The 14,810-nt window shown below is 36.7% G+C and overlaps 1 pseudogene; it reads left to right on the top strand.

Moving 5' to 3' along the window:
- The first annotated feature begins 631 nt into the window (after positions 1-631).
- Positions 632-14,810, top strand: part of LOC107681712 (discoidin domain-containing receptor 2-like) — an 18,473-nt pseudogene continuing 4,294 nt past the window's right edge.

Below are 14,810 nucleotides of genomic sequence, written 5' to 3'. Positions count from 1 at the left end.
AGGTGAGACACACACTCGGGGTAACATTAACAATAACCGACACTAAAGCTCTGACAGACAGGAACTAATATATGGTGGATAATTAGTGGCAGACAGGTGAGCACAATGAGGGTAACTAATGATTAGACGGGCTAAACCAACACAAAGGGAAGAAACCACAACAAACAGTCCACAGGGGCGTTACAATATACCCGTGCACATGCAAATTTCCTTGGATGTAGGACTTGTTAAGCAATCACAGATTTTTCGTTTTGACATGATTAATTTACTGAGCACAATTTGGTAAAGATATCCACCAAATAGCTATTTGGCAGTAATTTATGTGTGTGTGTGTGCGCGTACACACTCACATTAGTGTGTGTTAATATATATTAGTTTTACTGTGAAAAACAGTGGCGTATTGTGTGAAAAGATCCTGCACTCTGTAATTAAAACCTTCTGTTTCTCAGGTTGAAATCTGGGCTTTTGGACTTTCCCCAGAATTTCCCCAGAAAAGCTCTGACTGTATCTTTTTTTTCTCTCTCTCTGTTTATTTCTGCTCCTGTAAGAGGGTCACTTGCCCCAGCTGCTCATTTTCCCTCAGGATGGATCGTGAAGATGAGGAGGATTGTGTTTTGCTCAGAGGTTAATACTTTGAGGCAGTAATCTTTGAGTTTATGACTGAAGAAAGCGGTAAGTGTCACTTGTGTTTTGTAGGATGTTTCAGTTGGCTCTTTAGATGTGATTATGAGTTTGTTTCATATGCCCAACAAATCAGTCATGAATGATTGAGTCTGTGCTGGAAATTCTTTTTCCATAATACCAATAATTCTGGGCAGTGTTAAGAAAAAAAGTATATCAACATATTTTATCCAAGAGTTACAAAATATGTTATTGTTAAATGTTAAATAAATGTTCCTAGGTAAATTTCCGTTACGTAACCTTTTCATTCAATAATACTTGTAAATTCTGGTTTAAAATAATTCAGTAAAACATATAGTTGCTTATACCAGAGAAGAGTTGATTACACGTTGTTTATGATTGTAGTAGATGGTTGTGCTCCATAAAGAGTGGGATTCTCTTGGTCACTGTACATACAGTACTGCTCTCCCACGGGCAGCTGACTGGAGCCATACGCAATATAAATAAACACCAGTCACATAGTGGACTTTGTATACAGGGAAAACTTACTGACCTCAGGGCAAATGCACCTACAAGAGCCACTTTGTTCCTCATCTTTTGGATTCATGGTTTGGCAAGCTTTTTTTCTCCCTGTTTTTTCTTTTAAGCATTATGAATGTGTTCATTGTAATGCAAATACATTTTAGTGTCATGTAATATAATTATATGTATGACATTATTAAATTATTATTGGTTATTATTATTATTAATAATAACAATAATAATAATAAACATTTTAATTATTGAATTATATTATAAATTCATATTTGTCCAATATTGACCAAATATTCCTAGTTTGAATTTTCAGTTGTTTTGATTTTTTGAATGTGTTTAACTGATTATTTGAAATTCTGTACGAGAAAAAAATTATGTAAATTAACAGATCATTTGTTAAACTAATTTGTTGTTTTTTTACAGGAATTAAGGTCATAAAATAAGATGTTCCAAATGAGACAATATCTTATTGCCCTTCTCCTGGTTGGAGCCGTGAAGTCACAGGTCAACCCAGGTGAGAGGAATGAAGCATAATTAATATAATTCACAAATCAAATGAGAAACAGCTTTTGATTCATAATATTATATAGTGCAAATTTATGTCAAGTAATTTTGTTATATAGCCTTTAGGAGAAGTTGGGTCAGCATCAGGTTCGCTGCAGTTAGCCTCATGCCAATGTGTGCCTTAAAAATTAATACAAGAGGGGAAAAAGACCTCCACACAAAAATACAGGCAAAAGCTCACAGATATTCAGAAATGTAGAATTGTGCAAAGGAAGCGCCAAGTGCAAAACGTTTTCGTAATAAAGAGAATTACAAGTGGAAATTACATCTGAAATCAAAGGATCTGATGATAAGACTTGGTCAGATGCCCTGTAAAAAAAAAAAGAAGAAGAAAAAAGTAAAATTTAAGGTAAAAAAAGAAAAAAAAAGAAACGGCAGCTGTTGTTCTCATAACTTTACTGTAAAAAATATATGTTAGCAGCATTTTAGGTTTTATGAAATTAATTTCTATTTACAGTAACAAAACACATATGTTTTATGAACTGATATACAGTAATGCTAATATGCCAACTGAGATACTAAAATATCCTTTTTTGTACTTTCATATTGCACTGACAACCACCCAAAAACAGGTGCAGAGTGTCGTACAAATACAAAAAAACCATCATGGTAACACACATGACACTAAAATAATGCAATAAATATTAAATAACAGCGTAAAATGTAACATAAAGCCCCAATGTACATAACAGATGACAAAAAGTGTAGCTGACAAGAAGCTTAGTTATTTCAATGAAAACCCATGTGAGCTGTCAAACAGGTTTTTCATCGCAAATTATAAGATGCTTTTTTCTTTTTCACTTCCAAAACTGTCAATTTAACAGTATCATAACATGAAGTGTCCCATTAGATCTATTACAGTTTTTCTCTGTATACACTAAGGGAAATCATCAGTAACAAATGAACGTCTTTTACTGTTAAAATGGTGATCACTTGAGCAGACAGCTGAAAACAGGCATGTCATTGACACTAGGTAGCATCAGAGAGGAAACTATGCTGGGGGTCCAGAGTCTGTTTCATCTGCCAAGGCTAACAAATCAAATTTAGAGAGATGGGAAGTATTAATTCACTGGGTGACTGAGTTTTCCCGTTTGTACTCCTCTACAGTGGAGTCTATTTATCCTTACGCTGCTGGAAAGTTACTGCCAGGGAAAGAAAATCGCAAAAAATGGAAAGACGCTTTTGTCTTTAAAAATGGTTGATTCCCAGAACATTCTGAGATTGATAGTTTATGGATTCTGTTTAGACTCTGTTTACAGAAAACAGAATCTAGAGAGAACGTTTCTATAATGTTAGGAATTGGAGAATGTTCTGTGTTTTCTGGTAAATATGTGACAAATAATAATGATGGATCATTCATCAACTTTGCAGCAACTGTTTTTCTACCTACTTTTTAAAGAGAAATAACTTCACGAAGGTGAGAATGTCCTGAGCATGTCCTGGAATGAACATAAAAGTCTCTCTGTTTCTGCTGAGGCCTCACGGATGGGGTTGAGTGGTATTTTGGGTATTTGCTTATGAGGTGTGGATTCCACCTATTCGCACAACCTCCCTGGAGCAGAAATACGGAGTCTTGCTCCTGCGGCACAATGCCACCTACTGTGTAGTGAAGCTTAGTCTGCTGTTTCAGTTTCTGGAGTGGTGGCAGCCTCATGCTTAAGCTCTAGGATACAAACACAGATTATCGGTTCAGTCCCAAGAACATAGAAACTGAGAACCTAGGATCATTTCACCTTCAAGGAATGTCTGCTATTACATTACTGTGGCAGTAATCTGTCTCTTATGCTCACCAAGGCTGAATTTATTTGATCAAAAAATACAGTAGTGTGAAATATTATTACCATTTAAAACTGTTTTCCATTTTAATGTAATCTATTCCTAAAGCTGAATTTTTCAGCATCATTACTCCAGTCTTCAGTGTCACATGATCCTTCAGATATCATTCTAGTATGCTGATTGCTGCTCAAGAAACATTTCTTAATATTATTATCAATGCTGACAGTTGTGTTGCTTAATACGTTTTGTGGAAGCCATGGATTTTTCTCTCTCTCTCTCAGAATTTTTCCCTGAAAATAAATCTTTTGTTACATCATAAATGTATTTGTTGTCACTTTTGGCCAGTTTAATGCATTCTTGATGAATAAAAGTATTAATTTCTTTCAAATTAAATACATAAATAAATACTTTTATTGACCCCAAACTTTTGAACGCTATAGTTTGCGTGTGTGTGTGTGTGTGTGTGTACTAAAATATTACACCAGACTTCTTAGTGTCTTTTTTTAACATCTTTTTATTTATTATTATTTTTTATTGCATCTTTTTATCATATGGTTTCATTTTTAATTGAGATATCCGGATTGATGTATCACCTTGTATCATCGTTTCTTTTATTTTATTTCAGAAATTAAAAACATGTTAATTATAACAATTATAGAAAATTATTGAAATTAATTCAAGTCATCATTATATGAATACATTTTGTATGTATTTTTGAATAAATTAATTGATCTGAACAAAACAAATTGTCATGTTATTGCTCCATTTGTTAAATGGCAAACGAGTAACATCCATAATCCTTACAATTTACAGACTCATTAACAGATAATGGATACTCTCACTTTTGTGTCAACGCACATAATTTTAATAAATGTCTGTGCCTGTGCAATATGTGTCATATAACCTTCCTAAATTTCTTCATGTGATAGCTGTGTGTAGGTACCCACTGGGGATGACTGGAGGCCAAATTCAGGATGAAGATATTTCTGCTTCCAGCCAGTGGTCAGAGTCCACCGCAGCTCGATATGGCAGGTACATCTAACACACTGATCACACAACTGATCCTATTATACTAATAATAGAACTGATTTTCTCCACCATATCCCTCTATTTTTCAGATTGGATTTTGATGATGGAGATGGAGCATGGTGTCCAGATGTCATGGCTGAACCAGACAATCTAAAAGAATTTCTGCAGATTGACCTTCGCACCCTCCATTTTGTCACTCTTGTTGGCACGCAGGGACGACACGCAGATGGGGTGGGCAATGAGTTTGCCCAGCGATACAAGGTTAAATACAGCCGGGACGGCACACGCTGGGTCTCCTGGTGTGACCGGCAAGGTCGACAGGTGAGATGATGGCAATGTTATTCTTCTCAGTTAAACTGAGACTGAGATCTTAGTTTTGATTTGTTGATAAGTTTCAATTCTGTCATCACTTTACCACCATCATGATGTTTCAAACCTGTGCGACTTTCTTTTCAAAAATGTTTCAGTTGATTTTCTTTCCATACAATGAAAGTCAATGAGACTCAATGTCATTTGGACCCCAGCATTCTTCAGAATCTCATCTTTTGTGTTATGCAGAAGAAAGAAAGTCAAACAGGTTTGTATTGAGCCCCTGAGGGGACAGGGTGATGGGGAAAGAAATGAGATCGGAGGAAAAATTATATTTCAGTGCTTTTGCACTCCCCCAAGAATCTTTGCGTTCACTCACAAAACTTTTGTGGTATAAATAATATGAGGTTGGAAGAAAAAGTTTCTCAAGAAAATGCAGTCATTTTGCAAGAGAACTCAAAAGTTTTGAGAATGACTGGAAAGTTTCTTGTGGCCATGCAATACTTTTTTCACATATCTGTCTCCATGTAGGGCCTCCGTTGGTTTTGAACTGACAGAACTTTCATTTTTGGGGGAACTTTACCTTTAGGCCTCTAAGAATGATGAGGATTGTGAAATGAGTTCATTGTTTGTGTGTTCTCGTCCTTATTCATCTTTTTAGATCATTGAAGGGAACAGTAACGCCTATGATGTTGTGCTTAAGGACCTGGAGCCTCCCATTATTGCTCGTTTTGTGCGTTTCATGCCTGTGACTGACCCCTCTATGATTGTGTGTATGAGGGTGGAGCTCTACGGCTGTGAATGGCTCGGTAAACTATAAAACATATTTCATGCAAGTGCTCAAATGCAGACTGTAGCATTAACAAACCTCAATGTGATAATAGTTACCTAAAATGTCTTTTTGCGTTGACATAGTGAAGTAGAATATGTTTCAAGCCTTTATGGGATTGATTCAGCCTCTTTAGGAATAGTCATTGAATCATTTACTCAGCCTTATGTCATTTCATTGACTTTGTTTCCTCCAGAATGTCAAGACGTTCAGTGAATAACAACTTAAATTTTGGTCTGTTTCCCACACAAAGCAATCGTATAACTCATGAGCTGTATGGACTAGCTTTATAATACTTTTATGGCAATGGCTAATTCAAACTAACTGTAAAAAAGGTCGATGGGAGGGAGATATTAAGTCGCTATAAAAAGCCAATAAATAAATAAATGATGCAAATAGTGTTAAATAATAAATAATAATAAATAAAAAATAATAAATGAATGGAAATATGAGGATAAATAAAATAAATAAATAAATGCGATCAAGATTTTATCTTGGCAGACAAAATAATAAATGAAAGGATAAATGCGGATAGATAGATAGATAGATAGATAGATAGATAGATGGTAGATAGATAGATAGATAGACCAGGGTAAAAGGTTATACGCCAAAATGCCATATCTTACTGTTAGATGGATAGATAGATGGATAGATAGATGGATAGATAGATAGATAGATAGATAGATAGATGATGGATGGATAGATGGATAGATGGATAGTTGATGGATAGATGGATAGATAGATAGATGGATAGATGATGGATAGATGGATAGATAGATGGATAGATAGATGGATAGATGAATAGATAGATGGATGGATAGATAGATGGATAGATGATGGATAGATAGATAGATAGATAGATAGAGAGATAGATAGATAGATAGATAGATAGATAGATAGATAGATAGATAGATTGATTGATTGATTGACTGATATATCATTTGTTTATGTCTTTATTCTTTTACACATCTGTATTTATTTGTTTCTGTATTTCCCACTGATATTTCCTCCAATAATATGATAATGATAATGTTTATCCCTATAAAGATAAATTATTTAAATAAAGCTATTTTTTGATAGCTTGAAAGCTGCAATCCCCATTATTTGTATTTGTATGGAAAGGAGTGAGCACATCATTATTCATATCGATTTGGTTCAAAATTTTCATTTTTGGGTGACTTTACCTCTCATCATTGCTGCAGATGGTCTTGTGTCCTACAGCGCCCCTGCTGGCCAGCAGATGTCTTTCAGAGGCCAACAAATCTACTTAAATGACACTGTGTATGATGGAGCCATTAGTTACAGGTAAAGCATCACTAAACACTAAAGTAAATATCACCACCTCATTCACTTAAATGAAACAACAAGGTTTTCTCCCAGCATGACAGAAGGCCTTGGACAGCTCACTGATGGAAGCTGGGGTTTAGATGACTTCACCAAAAGCCAGGTGTATGGGGTCTGGCCTGGCTATGACTATGTGGGCTGGATCAATGCTAGTTTCCCTGGTGGCTCGGTGGAGATGACATTTGAGTTTGACCGCGTCAGAAATTTCACGTCAATGAAGGTTCGTCTGAAATACATCTGTATCTACATGTCCCTTGTGAAAAAGAAGTGTGCTTAATTGTACTGAATGTGCACTTGTAGTGTTCCTCAAATCTTATATATTAAATAATATTAAATATATTCATTATATTAAAACTTAAATATTATATTATATTATATGTTATATTTAAAAAAATACTTGCATATTATATATATGGCATTGAATATATTATATAGACAGTTTTTAAAAAGTGATCTTTGTAATGTCAAATTAAATGATTTAAATCATTGTTTTAATAATCTTTTGTACATTTATTTTGATGTGTTAAAACTAAACGTGAAGTTCTTGATAATAGTGTAATATCAGTTTAATAATAATATAATATAATTTTAACTTAGTGTTCTTTATTATAACATTTAAAGTTATATTTTAAATGAACAAAATTGCAACTTCGTTACAAATTTGCATTTGCAAATATACTTAAATACACGACAAGTCTTAGTAAAAAGGACATTAAATTATATTTTTGTTTAACATAAATACTTGTCAGTATATTAGACAGTACATTTTAATTTCAAAAGACAATAGAAGCAATGAATTATATAGGTTCATACTTTATTTCCATAATATTTAAAAAAGTGCATTCAGTTGTAGGTCTACTACTTTTTTCACAAGGGGTAACATATATGCTATTATTATAATTATTAATTAATTATTTTGTATTGCTGCATAACCTTCTGTTTCAATAGGTCCACTGTAACAACATGTACACATGGGGAGTAAAAATGTTTCGACAGGCCGTTTGTTACTTCCGTACGAATTCAGACTGGGAGACCAATCCTGTGGTTTTCAAGCCGAAAGCAGACAACATCAGTCCAAGTGCTCGGTTTGTCACGGTTGCCCTTGGCAACCGCATGGCCAGCGCAATTAGGTGCCGTTTTGCATTCAATGACATCTGGATGATGTTCAGTGAAATTGCTTTCCAGTCAGGTAATAGTGGTTTAATCACGCTGCATGTTCTTTCTTTCATCTCCAGCGCTCCTTTTCTTATCTGTTCACCTTTTCATGATTCATTTTAGCATATTAATAGCTTACTAAAAATACAGTACCTCTGCAGTTCAAAATGCCTTTCACCCAAATTCACCTTTCAGATACAGCAGTGTACAACACCTCTCTTGTTCCTCGTAAACGTAATCAAACTCCAGGGATTCACTCAGGTAAATGTTATATTTATTTTAGATACAATACAGAATTCTTTGTGAATAATTATCTGCTCTCACACAGTGCCATTTGGTTGCGATTTTACGATTTTACAGTATAAATTTGCAGGCAACAGTGCCGCCTGTTGTTCATTACTTCATGCAGTGGCCTTATGAATTTCACAGTTAGACACATAAAATATATTTGTATAGATTGGAATGGCTTTTAGAGTTTTATGAAAAATAATAATTTAAAGATTTTTGTAATTATGCTGCAACATAATAAAATGTAAAAAAATAAATAAAAATGGGGTGTGAATATTTTCACTATATGAATGGGAGAAATCATAACTCTCATTATGGTGACTGCAGTCCCATCAACAGTTAAAAGTGCCAGTCGCTTTTTTGATAGAAGCATCGCACTGCTCAATATTGCATTGAAAGGATGTAATTTCACAGAAAACATAAACAAGATTTTGATTCTGTAAAACATAAAAATATTGTATTGTATTTCCTACTCTGAACTTTCGGCAGGTGATGATCCCACCCACAAAATCGATGACAGCAGCACAAGGATCCTGATAGGCTGCTTGGTGGCCATTATTGTCATTCTGTTGGCCATCATAATAATCATACTGTGGCGACAGGTCTGGCAGAAGATGATTGAGAAGGTAAGATTATTACCTTCAACATCAACTTCAGAGACAACAATCATCAACTCGAGTTTGAAGCCTGCACTTCTGTAAAATGACTATTGGAAATCTTGTGCAATAGAAAGCTGTACAATTGCATTGGTAACTGGCTAATTTAAAGTTTTTTTTTATGTTTTATTTTCAGATAAAGTTTATTTTATATCAAGTAACACACGTTTTTTTAATGGTTTTAGTTTTTGTTAACTATAATAACCCTGCTGTCAGTTTGTGTTTATCAATGTAGCATGTTATGTATCACATTTTGCTGAAGGCCTCTCAGCGTATGTTGAGCTGACCACGCGTCTGTCTGTTCAGAGAGAGGCCTTCACCCACCGTCACTCCTCTCTGTCCAGCGATGTTGAGTCCAATTCCACATATGAACGAATTTTCCCCATGGGATCTGACTATCAGGAACCATCACTACTTTTACGGAAACTACCAGAATTCCAGGCTACGGAAAACCTTGGTAGGGCTGCTCAATATTTACTCATCCTCATGTCATTCCAAACCCAGTTTACAGGAGTTTATAGTAGCTTAGTCTGTCTGGAGAAAATAACACCAAAACAGCCATATGAAATAGCTCTTTGATGAACAGCCTGAAATTAAGGGCATTATTCACTGACAATCTTTTCATCTGCTATAACTTTCATTTCAAATATGTCTCCTTTCAATGTATCATGTGACATTGGATATCAAAGTGGACTTCTGTTTTTCTCAATCCTGTCACCATATTGGTTTTAAAAACTGTCATTGAAGAAGATTATCAATGAATAACAACTTAAATTGTTGCCTCTTTGTCACACAAAGCTATATAAAGAGTTGAAGTATGGACTAGTTTTATGCAAACAGCTCGGATAAGATTCTTGAAAAATTGCACTGTTTGAAGTCAGCAAGATTTTTATTTATTGGAAAGAAATGCATAATTTAAGCAAGAACGTATAAAGTTACAGTAAAGACACTCAAAAAGATTTCTATTTCAAATAAATACTCCTATTTAACTTTCAGTTCATCAGAATCCTGAAAAAAGCTTCAGTTTCCACAACTTCAACACTGATAACAGATTGTTTCTTGAGCACCAAATCAGTGAATTCAAATGATTTCTGATCATGTGATACTGAAGACTAAAGAAAATTCAGCTTTACAATTGGTCACGGAATGCTCTTGAGGCAATATTGAAGATCCAACAGCAACTTTATTATGGTTTCAAAACAGTAATCCACATCAAGGCAAAAAGGCAAGAAAACATCGCACAAGGTTATCCACAAACACAGAACCAGCAAACTCGAAAGTAACAGAAGCAATACTGCAGTAACCACACAAGACACAAGTAGAGTAGGCTCAGGAATGGACTCCTGGACTGGAATGAGCTCAGGAGTGAACTCAAATTTGAGTGGGCTCTGGAGCGGACTCATAGATGGGAGTGAACTCTGGAATGAACTCGTAGACTTAAGTGAGCTCAGGAGTGGATTCATAAACTGGAGCAGGCTCAGGAGTGAACTCGTAGACCTGAGCGGACTCATAAACCAGAGCGAGCTCTGGAATGAACTCGTAGACTTGAGTGAGCTCAGGAGCAGATTCATATGCCTTGTCCAAATACCCACACTTGCGGTCTTGGCCACTTGAGCGCGACAGAAAGTAAGTGCGCAAGACTGTCCCAGGTCTTAAAAACGCCAAAGTGCAGTGCCCTTAACGCACACTAAACCCACACTATCTCAAATACCGCTCCGGAGCGCTATTCGATGCTTAGTGTATCCCATCATGCATCATGTTCTGGAAATAAATCGTGAGACTTTTTGCCGATATCGCTCGTGAGACTTTTTGCCGAGATCTCACGAGAGGTCACGGAAACCTTTGCAATGCAAGTTAAATATTAATATAATAATTAGATATTACATATAATTTGGTAGAAAAACAGTGTTTTTACGTTTTATTGGTGCAAATACGAGTAGTGGTGATATTTATTTTCTACAAAATTTGCAACTGCTTTTTATCACTTAATTAGAAGCACCACAAATTAAAATTATGTCATGTTATAGGGACTACTGAACAGACATTTAGAAGTTGATTTTAAAATGCAAAGTATTTAAAATGAAAATTAAACTATGTAAACACTTGCATTTTTACAACACTATAAGTGTGTCCCATCAGGTAATGAAAAGTTCACCACACACTTGCGGTCTTCATCCTCACTTGAACACTTGAGCCAAATACAGTAAATACGTCACATATGTTGTCAAGTGGTCAAGTGCAAAGACCGCAAGTGTGGGTATTTGGACAAGACAATAGACTGGAGCAGGTTCTGGAGTGGACTCTGAGGGCTCCTGGACTGGAGCGGGCTCTGGATTGGATTCATGGAATGGAATGGTCTCTGTGACAACCAGTACTGAGGCCCTTAAGATACCAGCTGCGGGAACGATTCACGATGACCGGGAACACAGGAGTGGCATCCGCGACGGCTGAAGACGGTGGCATGACATTCATTTGGGGCAGTCGTGGCCTAATGGATAGAGAGTCGGACTTGTAACCCGAAGGTCACGGGTTCGAGTCTCAGGTCCGGCAGGGAATGTTGGTGGGGGGGAGTGAATAACCAGCGCTCTCTTCACCTTCAATACCACGACTGAGGTGAGACCCTTGAGCAAGACACCGAACCCCTAACTGGTCCCCGGGCACCGCAGCATTGGCTGCCCACTGCTCTGGGTGTGTGTTCACGGTGTGTGTGTGTGTGTGTGTGTGTGTGTGTGTGTGTGTGTGTGTGCACTTAGATGTGTTAAATGCAGAGCACAAATTCCAAGTATGGGACACCATACTTAGCCACACTTCACTTCAGCTGGCTAGAGCCTCTGGCATGGCGGCCATCTTGTGAAGGAACTCTGGGTTGGTGGCCAACCTATGAAGGGACTCTGGAACAGCCTCCTCAAGAGCAGACTCTGGAACTACTTCTTCTGGGGCAGGTTCTGAATGATCTGGTGTTACACACTGGCTATGAAGACGGAGAAATCTGACGAAAGTCCAGGAACCTAAGTCCCTCCATCTCCCACTGGGGCAGAGGGTCATCCAGGCAGACATTAAAAAGATCCTTGAGCGCTGCCTCATTATACTCCAGCCCCAAAGCAAAAGCCCAAAAGGCTTCTACCTGCAACCCCTGCAAAAGCCCAAAAGTCCTCTACCTGCAACCCCTGCTGTCGAACCATCAAGGCCCGATGTCGAGCTATCTGCTCCCTCTTAGCGGCAGGAGGAGAAACCCAGATATCCATACTCCAAAATGATTCAGAATTGCTGGATCTTGAAATGGCTGCAGTATTCTGTCACGGAATGCTCTTGAGGTAACATTGAAGATCCAATAGCAACTTTATTAACTGGCATAAAGTTGAACGTTTGATATTCGCAAATTTAGGGGCCGTCTCTAAAGTTGCATGTGATATTGGTATACACTTTTCTAACATCAATAGCATTTGAGGAGAATGACTTAGTCATAAAAACAACTGTAAACTGTTCATCTAGGTGTCAACTATAATGCACACCTTTTACATTTTTCATATTTATTAAAATAAACTGTAAATCATATGTACAAATTGCAAATTTTCACTACCGAATGGGCTCAAATGCAAAATATGCCATAATTTAATGCTGAATAGCATTTGAACAGAATGACTTAGTCATACAACAAACTGTAAACTGTTCATCTAGGTGTCAACTATAATGCACATCTTTTACATTTTTTATATTTATTCAAATAAACTGTACATAATTTGTTAAAAAAATCGATTTTTTCAGTACCGAATGGGCTCAAATGCAAATTTTAAGCTCAATAGCATTTGAGGAGAATGACTTGCAGTCATAAAACAAACTGTAAACTATTCATCTAGGTGTCAAGTATAATGCACACCTTTTACATTTTTTATATTTATTAAAATAAACACTAAATCATATGTAAAAATGCTATTTTTGATGTGAAAATCGGGTGTGAAAAAGTGGCATATTTTACATATGATTTACAGTTTATTTTAACAAATATCAAAAATGTAAAAGGTGTGCATTATAGTTGACACCCAGATGAACAGTTTACAGTTGCTTTTATGACTGTAAGTCATTTTCCTCAAATGCTATTGAAGTTAGAAAAGTGTATACCAATATCGCATGCAACTTTAGAGAAGGTCCCTACATTTGCAAATATTGAACGTGCAACGTCAAGTCAACTTTATGCCAGTACTTTACTATAGTCCCAAAACAGTAATCCACAGCAAGGCAAAAAAGCAGAAAACATTTCACAAACACAAAAACAAAGTAACAAAATCAATACTGCAGCAACCAATGACACAGACCGCAGGGTATAAATACAGGTGAGCTGAGTAGCTCAAATCACACACAGCTGAGAGTAATGGACCAATAATCAGAGCAAGGGATGATGGGAACTGAAGTCCACAAGCACTGGGCAATGATCTGGGAGGAGTGCCCTCTGGTGGCTGTCATGGGCACTCCAGCAGATGACTGTGACACTATCAGATGAATAAATTACATAAAAAAAAAAAAAACTGAAATAGAAAAGTTATTTTAAATTGTAATAATATTACTGTTTTTACTGTATTTTTTATCAAATAAATGCTGTCTTGGTAAACATAAGAGACATTTAAAACTCTTATCAGCCCAGTGATGTATCCTTCTGTATTTCCCAAGTAAATGCATATTAACAAAAAATAACTGAAATGAACTTTAGAATGACATGATGACAGAATTTTGATTTTTTGTGTGAACTATACCTTTAACAACATAACATATCTATGTTAATATGGTTGTGTTACAGCAATGATCGATGCCCCTTCCGAACCCTCTACGACCCACCCTACAGATGAGGCCCCACACTACGCAGAGGCAGATATCGTGAGCCAGCAGGAAGCCGCTGGTGCCCACAGTTACCGCGTCACAGTGGTCAACATGCCCTTATCTCCGGGAAGAGACGGAGCTCTGGAGGAGTTTCCGAGGGAGAGACTGACTTTCAAAGAGAAACTTGGAGAAGGACAGTTTGGAGAAGTCAGTGAACAATTCTCTTAACTAAAAAAAAAGTTATTCTTGTTCAAGTTATTTGTTATACGTGTTCATTCCTGCCGCAGGTTCATCTGTGTGAAGCTGAGGGAATGCAGGAGTTCATGAAGGACCATTGTGGCGACATCAGCGATGAGCCAATGCTCGTAGCAGTCAAGACACTAAGAGAGGATGCAAACAAAAATGCAAGGTAACACACAGGTGCAGGTGTCCCGCAATCGATGTTACGTGCCTGTTGTTGCTGAGAAGCACTGCTTTTTGCTTTACAGATGCTGTCCAGCCATTTTAGGACAATTTACATTTTCCTCAAGGAAATCTACATTTTCAGGAACGACTTCTTGAAAGAGATCAGGATCATCTCACGATTAAGAGACCCGAACATCATTCGCCTGTTGGCGGTGTGCGTTGAGAGCGATCCGCTGTGCATGATCACGGAGTACATGGAAAACGGAGACCTCAATCAGTTCCTGTCCCGCCATGAGCTGCAGGAAGAAGGAGTTCTGGCTGGCAACTCATCTACCATCAGGTATATCACAATGAAAAAAATAAAAGATACTTTGGAACAACTTAAAGGGGTCATATGATGCTTTTTTAAAGATCATTATTTTGTGTATTTGGTGTAACAGAATATGTTGACATGCTTTAATGTTCAAAAAACACATTATTTTTCAAAT

The sequence above is a fragment of the Sinocyclocheilus anshuiensis genome, unplaced genomic scaffold (assembly GCF_001515605.1).
Source record: "Sinocyclocheilus anshuiensis isolate Anshui unplaced genomic scaffold, SAMN03320099.WGS_v1.1 scaffold436, whole genome shotgun sequence".
NCBI classification, from domain to species: Eukaryota; Metazoa; Chordata; class Actinopteri; order Cypriniformes; family Cyprinidae; genus Sinocyclocheilus; species Sinocyclocheilus anshuiensis.
The sequence above is the reverse complement of the archived record's forward strand: the minus strand, read 5'-3'. Positions and strand labels throughout refer to the sequence as shown.